Below are 10,649 nucleotides of genomic sequence, written 5' to 3' on the forward strand. Positions count from 1 at the left end.
CACTAGATTGAGCATTTTTACTTTGTGGATTTCATTTTCTGTTTGAGTGATTTACTTTCTGTTTTACTTAAACTTCTTCCCTTCTCCTTCTACTCTTTTGTTTTTCTTTTTTTTTTCAATTCTGTTTGCTAACCCACTAACTGTTTGATATATTACATCACCCACAACTAACAGTAATTCTGACAAAAATACTTTCTGCACCTATCTTTTTTTGCTTGCACTTGTTGGTTGTATGACAGGGAGAAGAAGCGGGGCTTCAACTTTCTTCGATTCTGAACCTGAGAGGACCTTCCTTAGATTAAGGAGGGAGGCAAGAGGAAAGAAAGTGGTTGGTGCTGAGGAAGAGGAGGAATTCTTTGAACTAAACATGGAAGACAACATGGAAAACCATCATGAAGAAGAGGATCACAACCATGGGGGAGGAGGTAGAGTAAATCATGCTGGGGAGGATAGAAGAGTTTTGGGCTCTTACATCAATCCAAACCCAGGCAATTGTGGAAGTAGCATCCAAAAGCCAGCAATCCATGCCATCAACTTTGAACTTAAACCACAGCTCATCACCCTTGTTCAGAACAACTGTTCGTTTGGAGGAGGTGTTCAAGAAGACCCCAATCAACATTTAACCACCTTCCTAAGAATATGTGACACAGTGAAGTCTAATGATGTTCATCCTGACGCCTATAGACTGCTCTTATTTCCATTCTCACTCAGGGACAAGGCAGCCAAGTGGCTGGAATCTTTCCCAAGGAAAAGCTTGACAACTTGGGAAGACGTGGTGAACAAATTCTTAGCAAGATTTTACCCTCCTCAAAGAATCAATAGGCTGAGAGCTGAGGTCCAAACTTTCAGACAACAAGATGGTGAGACTTTGTATGAAGCATGGGAGAGATTTAAGGACCTCACAAGGAGGTGTCCACCTGACATGTTCAACGAATGGGTGCAGCTGCACAATTTCAATGAAGGGCTCTCTTATGAGTCAAATAAGGCCATAGACCATTCATCCGGAGGATCCTTGAACAAGAAGAAAACCATTGAGGAGGCTATAGATGTCATTGAAACAGTAGCAGAGAACGACTACTTCTATGCTTCCGAAAGAGATAACACAAGAGGAGTAATGGAGCTAAACAATGTAGATGCTCTGTTGGCCCAAAACAAGCTCATTACCCAGCAGCTGGCTGACCTCACCAAGAAGATGGAGAGGAACCAAGTAGCAGCAATCTTAACTTCATCAACAACCCAAGAAGGAGTGAATGAAGAAGCAGAGGGTAGACAGGAGCAAGCCAACTACATTGGGAATTCACCAAGGCAAAACTATGATCCATACTCCAAGAACTACAACCCTGGATGGAGAAACCACCCAAACTTTGGGTGGGGAAGTCAGCAAGATCAAAACCAAGACCAGAGACGTTACAACTCCAACAACAATGCAGCTCACCAGCAATTCACACAGAGGACATCTCAACACCCCCACAACAACACTTCTCCACACGCTTATCAAAACCAAAACAGCACATCTGCTCCGAATCACCCATCAATTGATGACAAGCTCTCTAAGATTGAAACCTTACTTGAAGGAATATGCCAAGAGATTCAAGAAAATAAGGTGTTCAAAGAGGAGGTACGAGCCAATATTAAGAACCAGGGAGAGACCATTAGGAAGCTGGAATTCCAGGTGAGATATTTAGCTGAGAAGATTCCCAAACCTACTGATAGCTTCCCAAGTGACACGGAGAAAAACCCCAAAGGAGAAGCAAAGAAAGTAAGATGGGAAGATTGCAAAATGGTCGCTACAAGTGATCAAGAGACTGAAGACAAGCAAGGCAAACTTTTCGAACAACCTGAAGACAACTTAACAAAGGAGGAGGATAGAGATCACCAAGACCCAGAAATCTCACAACAAGAGCTGCTGAAGCTCTATGCACCTTTCCCTCAACTGCTCAATGGTGATGTGGGAAAGAGAATATACTCAAGGTTCCTAGACTTATTTGCATCTCTGCATGTAAACATACCATTCATCAAGGAAATTCAACAAATGCCTGCATTCATCAAGTATATGAAGGAACTTCTTCCCAGGAAAAGCTCACTCAAAGGAGACCAGATTATAGTGATGAACAAGGAATGTAGTGCCCTTATTCAACCTGAGTTGCCTACAAAAAGAAGAGACCCAGGGAGCTTTCACATCCCTTGTGCCATAGGTGAAACTATGTTCGATAGAGCACTATGTGATTTGGGGGCCAGCATCAACTTACTGCCACTATCCCTGGTGAAGAGGCTGCAGATCAATGAGATAATGCCCACAGATATAATCATCAGACTGGCTGACAAAACTCAAAAGCAAGCAATAGGAGTGGTGGAAAATGTGTTGCTAAAGGTTGGGAAATACTTTCTCCCAACAGACTTTGTCATCCTGGACATGGAAGAAAGTCACACTCACCCAATCATATTGGGAAGACCATTCATAGCTACAGCCAGAGCACTTATCGATGTAGAGAAAGGGGAGCTAATATTGAGAATCCATGATGAACGACTCAGCTTCAATATTTTCAAACTCTCACAAGAAACAGATCAAGAGGACAAGGAACTAAGCACAGATGATAATGAGACACTGAAAGAGGAGACAAGCACTGAAGCATAGCCAGCTCATTCTGAGACCCCTTAATTGATAAATAAGGAAAACAGCAATTGCCACAGCTCAAGAAAAAGTTGGAGGAACCTAAACCTCTAGAGGCAGGTGAAGACAGCATCACAACTCCTTTAGAAAAAGAGGTCACCGAGGGTAAGACAACCTCAAAAGAAACAAAGAAGAAGGTACCAAGGAGGTGGAGGAACAAGAAGATCCCTACGGAAGACTTCTCTCCAGGGGATAGAGTTATCTCAGCTTACTTCCCAGATATTCCCCCTAATCTCCCCACTGTACCATCTCAGTTACCTAAGGTCTTCACTATCAACAGAGTTCTCTCCCTGGAACATGTAGAAATCATTGATCCAACCAATGGATATAAGTCCACAGCAAGAGGGGAGGACTTTAAGCACTACCAACCACCCTGATGAGGGAAAAACGTCAAGCTAGTGACACAAAAGAAGCGCTTCATAGGAGGCAACCCATGTTTTATATGTTTTTAGAAAATAGTGAATAAATCAATGTTTATGAATTTCAACCCAAACTTGACAAACACTTGGTGAAATCTTTATCATGCAGTATATAGTGAAGAACAAGTTTGGTGTTCAAAGCAGAACTCTTGGAGCTTTGAACAAAACTTTTCATCACAGTGCTCCAAACTAAGTTTGGTGTCACCCCATGGTGCCATCAATCTACCTATAAGGATACACAAGTAGTTAGTTAGTTGAAGTTCATAAATAAACAAACTCTTTTACTTCTCTTTATTATTCTAGCCGTAGAGTTTGATTTTTTATGATATTAATTTCCTTATTTTAAATCTTTATAGGAAAAAAAGGAAAAGATCATTGAAGGGGATTGATTGGACAATTAAATGGGGGGAGATTCCGCCACTTAATGAAGAGCACTACACACATGTCTCAAGAGGGAACGCATGGGGAAACATTCCCATGCAACATTGGAGAAGGAAGACCCTTGAAGACCGAACCAATCACTCTCATTAAGTGATAATCCTTGTCCTTCCTTCATACACAACCCCAACTGTCCATCAAGCAACAATCCTTGCAATCCACACCTTCCATCCACTCATGATCTCCCTATATAAGTGAACCTTAGTGCGTGCTCATTCCTCACACTCAAATTCCCACTCTCCACACTTCATACTTTCGGCTTGCTCAACCCCCTTCATCACACTCTGTCCTAGCCAACCTATTCCTCATCTATCTGTATCCTCCAACCCCCCTCAAAACAGCAATTAAATTCATGGCATCATCAAGCTCAAAGAGGCAAAAGAGGAAGGAACCCATGGAGAGTGTTCCTTTCGATGAGAAGAGATTCAAAACTACCTTTCATGAACGTGAATTCGAACGGATAAGGGCCAGAAAGATATTTCCAGAGTTAATCTTCCAAATCAATGCAAATGAGTCACCACAGATTCTGGAGAAAATCGAACAGAGGGGGTGGCAATTGCTCACAAGTCCAGAGGGGAAGATCAATGGAAACCTCATTAAAGAATTTTATGCAAATGTAGTAAGAGAAGATAAGACCAAGGCCCCAACTTTCAAAAGTTACGTGAGAGGAAAGGAGGTGGACTTCAGCCCAAATGCCATAACAAGAGCTCTTCACCTGAAATCACCTCATTTTGATGAGGCCAATTATCAGGCAAAGATAAGTAGAAGCCCTGATAATGATGAGCTCTCAGAGATAGTGTCAGACATCTGTGTTATAGCAGCTGACTGGGAGAGGTACACAGATGGGAGACCCAAGTTCATTAAGAGGGAAGACCTGAGCCCTGAAGCCAAGGGGTGGTTTGAACTCGTAAGGAGGTCCATTCTACCAGCTGCAAATAATTCAGAGGTAAATATCAATCGAGCTACTATGGTGCATTGCTTAATACAGGGTGGGGAAATCAATGTGAATTAGCTCATCTTCGAGGGGATTCAAGATTCGGCTGAGAAGGTTGATTCAGGTGCCAGGCTTTGGTACCCCAGCACAATTCTCCGCTTGTGCAACAAGGCCAAGGTAGTATTTGAGGATAGCAATCCAGACTGGGTGAACCCAGGGAGGCCAGTTACACTTGAGCGATTGGTTTATACTACACCTGCTCAGCAACAAAGAAGGCCACAAATAGGGAAACCAAAAGCAAAAGAAGGAGTTCACCAAGAGGAACCTCATCAGGGAGAATATCAACAAGGAGAGTATTCTGATCCAGCCAACTTGAACATGAGTCACCTTCTAAGAGCCATTGAGGATTTGGGGATGAGACATATGGAAGGACAAGGGTAAATACTGAACCTTCAATCCAACTGGCTGAGCCAACAGGAAGCATGGCAAAAACAACAAATGGAGCAGCAGCAGGAACACTACTCCCAGCTCACTCAAGCCATCAACCAAGTAAATGAGAGGCAAGAGCTTCAAGAGAAGCACTTGCAAGAGCTCAACCAGCGGCAAATAGCCTAAATGAAAACTTTCAATGAGTTCAGTGTACTCAATGAAGGAAGGCAACTACATAGGGAGGAGTTCTATGTAAACACTCAAGCCAAGTTGAATTACATGTCTAATCATTTACATCATCTCCACTATGCTATTCCCACATATGATGAGGTCCAAAGAGAATTGATAGAGCAAGAAGAAGGGAAGGTGAAACAGCAGAAAGAAGCACTAAAGAAGAAGATGGAAGATACTAGCTTCTGGAAGAAACTGCTTGGAAAAGGCAAGGGAAGTGGAAGTACGAGCACTCAAGAGAGACACAATGAGGACAAGCAAGGAGGGGAGCAGGGGCATCCACATGAATGAAAGGTGGTGGAGTTCTTTTTTAGTCCATTGTTTTCTATGCTTTAAATAAGGAAGATCTTGTATGAAATAGAACATGCTTCCATGTTAGTTTGAATCTTTTTAAATTCTGTCTTTTAAGCTTTCTTTCTGAATAGGTGTATGCGTGCTAGCCTTTATGTCACTGCATCCTTGCTTTACTTACTTGTATGCTTGTTCCTTTTGAATCAAATGAAGAGAGAATGTTTATGTTTCAAAAGACCAGAGTGGAGTTCATATTATGGAGTACATTCATGAGTTTGTGGTATGATCATAAGTTAGCTAAGTTGGTTCAACCATAAGGTGGGATGACAACTATCTGGTCTGAATACTTTGCTTTGAATATACTCATGAGACTAAGTATATGACAAGATCCTAATAAGAGAAAGAGAAAAGAATAATGAAAGTGGAAAAACAAAAGAAAAAGAGTAAGCAATAAGGCTAGGCACCAATGGTTTTGATCTTAAGATATGTGTCTGTGGTGTTCCTGTGTGAGGGATCTACTTGGATGAATAAGCTCTTAGGGGTGCCTTATCACTTGGTAACTTGGGTTAACTAACTCGGGATTATCAGCTGAAAGTCCATTATCAAGAGTAACCCTCACTACAGAGCACTTACTAACCCAAAGAGGTGCTGGACACCAAGGTCTCAAGAAGGAAAATAAATGAACCAGATGCCTGTAGTGTGTATGTATGGGGGAGAGACTTGAGGGAGTAAGTCCTTAGGGGTGTCTCAACACCTAACACCTTGAACCAACTGGTTCGGGAGTGTTGGCTGAAAGCTTATCTTAAAAAGTTGCCCCCTTACAGAGTACTTAGCCTAAGAACACCAATAAGCTCTGAAATGACAATAAAGGGATCAATGAATAAAAGTCTCATGGGATGTAAGCAAAGTGAGTATTTTAGGACATAATAAAGGTCTGAAAGCCAGTAAAAAAATGAACCTAAGTTGCTATGCATGAAACCACCATAAAATCAGTGATATGACTTCCACAAGAATGACTCATTTCTCTTGGCATTCCATTCATCATTCTCTTGTTCCAGTACTTGCTTAGGGACAAGCAAGCTTTAAGTTTGGTGTTGTAATGCCAGGGCATCTTGGCCAGTTTAACTGACCTTTTCTTTACTGTTTTTAGGTTAGTTTCATGCATTCCCTTAGGAAATAAGCTAGTTTTGGGTAGATATTCACTTACACATTGATTCAAGCATACATTGTGCATTTTACATTATTTCATGAGGATTTTGCATGAGTTTATTGACAAATTGTATGCTGCATTGCCCATGACTTGGACTAGAACTTTGATGCACTCTATTGCTTGATTTCAGGACCAAAGGAAGCAAGGAATGGGAAGTAACTTGCAAAGTTAATGAGAAAAGCGATTGCCAATAACGCTCTCGAAGCCATCATTGACCACGTTAAGAGTCACGTTAACTAAGTTAACGTGAACTCTAACGTGGAAAGGGGAAGTTGAGCCAACGTTAGTGACACTTAACATTGTCACTAACGTTGGCAAATGCTCATAAGTGGCCACGTTAGAGTCCACGTTAACTTAGTTAACGTGGCCTCTAACGTTAAAAGGGGGAAGAAACGCCAACGTTAGTGACATTCAACATTGTCACTAACGTTGGCCTAAGGAGAAACATACCACGTTAACTCCTACGTTAACTTGGTTAACGTGGGAGCTAACGTAAGAAGCAAGAGTGGTCGACAAAGTTAGTGACACCCAACATTGTCACTAACGTTGGAAGCAACCACACAACCCCCAAGGAGCCACGTTAACTTCCACGTTAACTTAGTTAACGTGGAAGCTAACGTGTGAAAAAGAGGGTGATGGCCAACGTTAGTGACACTCAACATTGTCACTAACGTTGGAAGGAGCCACACAAGCCACTAAGATCCACGTTAACTCCCACGTTAACTTAGTTAACGTGGAAGCTAACGTTGATGAGTGAATGATGAGCCAACGTTAGTGACACCCAACATTGTCACTAACATTGGGGATGGCTAAGCATGGCCACGTTAGAAGCCACGTTAACCTAGTTAACGTGGACTCTAACGTGAGACATAGGGGCACCTTGGAATGTTAGTGACAATATTGAGTGTCACTAACGTTCTCGAAGGATGGCAAGCCCACGTTAAAGAGCCACGTTAACTAAGTTAACGTGGGCTCTAACGTGGGAACAAAGGGGGATTTTCAAAGTTATTGGGAATGTTAAGTCCCAATAACGTGTGCGAAGGACTTAGAGGCAACGTTAGTGGCAACGTTTGTGCCACTAACGTTGAAGTTAACGTGGCTTTTACTTAGGAACGTTAGTGAGAAAGTTGATTGTCACTAACGTTCTCGAACTCATATTTTCACTAAACGTTAACACCCCTAACGTCCTGAGCTAAAGTCTCTACCCACTTCACACTTTTTCTCTGCAAGTAAAGCCAAGCCCAAATGAAGAAGAGAACTGCTTCAAACTCAAGATCCAAAGGCCCAAGACTTGAAGAGCCAACTAGAAGCTGAGAAAAGTAGGATATATAGGAGTAGCTTTGAAATGTTTAGGGGGTCCTGAAAGTTGGAAAAGAGAACTACTCTTTGTATTTTACCTTCTCTGCATTTTTCTAGTTTTATGATGTATTCTCCATCTTTGTTTTCATTTTCTAGAGCTATGAACAACTAAACCTCTTTCATTGGGTTAGGGAGCTCTGTTGTAAGTTGATGGATCAATACTAGTTTTCATTATTCTTTTTCTCTCTTTTATCTTGATTTTACTTGAAAGCTTTCGATCTTCATCCAATTGGGTAGCTATCTTGGAAAAGGAGCTATTCAGACTTGGATCTCTTCTGAACCTTGAAAGAGGAATGAAGAGATCAAGCTAGAAGTGCTTTCTCATGCTGGACCAAATTGGGTTTGGATGGATATGTGACTATAATCCTCTCAAGATTTGGCTATTAATCAATATTTGAGAGATTGAATTGCGAGAAATTGTAATTCAATCAATTAAAATTGCCAAGGAGATCAATGAGTACATTGATTGAGGAAGAGATGAAAATGAACTTGATCCGGAGAATTGCAACATCTCCTAAGCCCAATGAACTCCCTATCTCTGATCTTACCCATTCTCTTTAATTTCTGCCATTTACTTTTATGAGCAAATCCCCCATTCCCATTTACAATTCTGCAATTTACTTTCAGTCATTTACTTCCAGTCCTTTAATTCTAGCATTTACTTTTCTGTTATTTACATTCCCGCCATTTTATTTTCTGCAACTCTCAACCCAAATTCTGGATTCGCTCAACTAGAACATTCTCCTAATTAAAGTTGCTTGATCAATCAATCCCTGTGGGATTCGACCTCACTCTATTGTGAGTTTTTACTTGACGACAAATTCGGTACACTTGCCGAAGGAGATTTGTTGAGAGACAAGTTTCCACCCGCATCAGAGAAGTCGTTGATTGTTTTTCTTCCGAGGATGATGTTGTAGGTAGTGGAGTCTTTTAGGACCACAAATTCGGATAGAATTATTTTCCTTTGGTTACCTGTCCCTATGGTGAGGGGGATGGTGATGGAACTGTCCGGTTTGAGGAAGTTGTCTCCGAGTCCCGTGACGCCGTTGTGGTGTGTTTGGAGATTATCGTTGCGGAGCCCGAGCTTGTCAAAGGCTCCTCGGAAGAGGATGTTAGAATCTGCGCCAGTGTCCACCAGTATTCTTCGTACTAGTCCTGTTCTGATTCTTGCCGAGATGACGAAAGGTGCGTCTTCGGCCGAGGTGTCGTGCTGGCAGTCCTCGGGTAGGAAGGTTACCGTGTTGTCGGTAGTGGTAGTTGGGATTTGGTCTCTGACGGCTAGGACTTTTAGGTCCTTTTTTAGTGCTGATCTTGACTTGCCTGATACGTCTTTGCCTGTGATAATGTTTACTATTATGGTTAGGTCGTCCTCTGGGCTATCCCTAGGGGTTGTTTTTGTGTTCTCGGGTTGCGTCCTTCTCTTTCTGGCGACCTGTCTCTTTCCGCGCGTTTTGGTTCTCTGATAATTTTGGCAAACTCTGGGAGCTTGCCGTCTCTTATGGCTTGTTCGAGGACGTCTTTAAGGTCGAAACAGTCTTGTGTCCTGTGCCCGTTACCTCGGTGGTAGTCCCAATAAATGGTTTTGTTGCCGCCTGTTCTTTCTTTGAGTTGTCGGGCTTTCGGGATAATACCTCGATCTGCTATTTGGTGGTATATCTCAGTAACTGGGGCTGTCAGGGGTGTATAATTAGAGAATTTGCCGATTCTGGGTGGTCGGTTTGTGTTTGTTTGTTTGGGATTGTCTTTCCGATTTTCTCTGGATGGTGAGTTAGGGCGGGATGTCGGGTTGCCGTGTTGGGTGTTGCTGTGTTGCTGTTTGTTGGCAACGACAACCTGGCTGACCTCCTCGTCATTTATGTAATCTCTGGTGACGTTTTGGATCTTGTGCATGGTCCACACTGGTTTGATGGTAAGGTGCTTGCGGAAATCTTCGTTCATGAGCCCGTTGGTTAAACAGAGGCTTGCGACGGAATCTGTGAGCCCGTCAACCGTTAGCCATTCATCGTTGAAGCGATCGAGGTATTTCCATGTGGACTCGTCTTGTTTTTGTGTGACCCCTAGCATGCTGATGGGGTGTTTAGCTTTAGTGATTCAGGTTGTAAATTGGGCCATGAACTTTCGTAAAATGTCATGGAAACCGATTATGGATCCGTTAGGGAGGCCGTTGAACCATTTGATTGCCGGCCCGGCTAGGGTTACCAGAAAAGCTCTGCATCAGACTGCGTCGGCTGCGCCTTTTAGGTTCATCCTGGCCTCGAAGGCCGTTAGGTGTTCCTGGGGATCCTTGGTTTCGTCATACTTCATGTCCGTGGGTTTATCAAAACCTTTGGGGAGTTTTGCTTTTAAGATCCTCTCCGTGAAGGGAGTGGCTCCCATTATTGTGTGGTCGTTTCTCGTGCACTTGGTTTCTCGGTGTCGTCGGTCTTCGTCTGAGTCGTGTTGATGACTTAGATCCCGGGAAGCACTACGGTTGTACCTTTTACTGTGTCGCCGTTCTGGCGACTTTTCACGCCTGGGGTCGCGCGAGGTGCTGCGATTGTCTCTCCCATCGTGTTGTTGAGTTGGCGATCTGCCTCGGCGAGATTTTAATCTAGAGGTTGCGTGGCTTCCGTTTTCGGCGTTATACCTTTCCTTGGTGGCCACTCCGCCTTCGAGTTCTTGGACTCG

The 10,649-nt window shown here is 42.9% G+C and overlaps 1 non-coding gene across 1 annotated transcript; it reads right to left on the minus strand.

Annotated features, from left to right (window-relative positions):
- Positions 1–820: 820 nt before the first annotated feature.
- LOC112780182 (small nucleolar RNA R71) lies at positions 821–924 on the minus strand. Its single transcript, XR_003191035.1, has one exon. It is a non-coding gene; the product is annotated as a small nucleolar RNA R71 (small nucleolar RNA).
- Between the last annotated feature and the right edge of the window lie 9,725 nt (positions 925–10,649).

This window comes from Arachis hypogaea, chromosome 19 (assembly GCF_003086295.3).
Source record: "Arachis hypogaea cultivar Tifrunner chromosome 19, arahy.Tifrunner.gnm2.J5K5, whole genome shotgun sequence".
Taxonomy (NCBI): Eukaryota; Viridiplantae; Streptophyta; class Magnoliopsida; order Fabales; family Fabaceae; genus Arachis; species Arachis hypogaea.